Genomic DNA, 1,049 nt, shown 5'->3' with positions numbered 1-1,049 from the left:
GTCGCCGCCGTTCGCCATAGCAGCCATCTCCGGCCACCCCTCGCTCCCCCGACGAGCTCAGAAGCTCCGCCACGACCCCTTCTTCCTCCCCACCGCTCCACAGCTCCCCGGAAGCCCTGCATCGCCGCCACGTCGCCGTTCCCCTCTTCGGGCTCCGACCATCGTCGCTGTCGAATTCGTCGTCTCCAGCGCGTCCCCGAGCCCGCTTCGACGCCCACTGCAATCGCGGTGAGCTACGCCACCGTTTCCCCCTCTCCTCCCCCTCGTTCCCCCACCGTAGCCTCCTCCCCACCACGGCCGAACCTCCGCCGTCGCCGAGCTCGCCGTCGACGCAGCTCCGGTGACCATTTGGTCACCCCGGCGAGTCCAACGAGTTCGCAAGACCCCGTAGAGCATCCCTAGCGCCTTGCTTCGCTCAACTTCGAGCTCCAACCCTGTTCCCGTGCATGACCGAACCCCGGCGGCCGCAGCCGAGCTCGCCGCCGTCGACTCCGGCCACCCCGACCCCAACGGACTCCGCCAAGAGCTGCGGTTTGTCCTCAGCTCCACTCCGGTGGTCTCCGCGGCCCCTTTGGTGGCCGAAATGGCCAAAACCACTCCCGCCGCCGCGTCTGGCTCGCCGGCGGCTAAACGCCGGCGTCGCTGGCTTTGACTTTGACCCCGGGTGGGCCCTGGTTGACTCCCCTGAGTCAATGACAGGTGGGGCCCAGCCCTGCTAATTATACAGGATTAGTTTTAATTAAATCTTAATTAAAATAATCACCCTGACATGCGGGACCCACTGTCAGGTTTGACCCAGACCTGTTCCGTTGACCTGCTGACATCACACTGACGTCAGGCTGACGCAATAATTATAATTTCTGGATTTAATTTAAATCAGGAAATTCCAGAATATTATTTAAACTTCAAAAATTCATAACTTTTATTCTGTAACTCCAAATTGGACAAATTATATATGAAAAATGATCAGAAAAATCCAATCTATCCATCTGTACTATTTTCATGCATGATCAAACAATTTAAATTGATGTTTCAAGCAGAACAAGGAA

Source organism: Triticum aestivum, chromosome 6B (assembly GCF_018294505.1).
Source record: "Triticum aestivum cultivar Chinese Spring chromosome 6B, IWGSC CS RefSeq v2.1, whole genome shotgun sequence".
Classification (NCBI taxonomy): Eukaryota; Viridiplantae; Streptophyta; class Magnoliopsida; order Poales; family Poaceae; genus Triticum; species Triticum aestivum.
The sequence above is the reverse complement of the archived record's forward strand: the minus strand, read 5'-3'. Positions refer to the sequence as shown.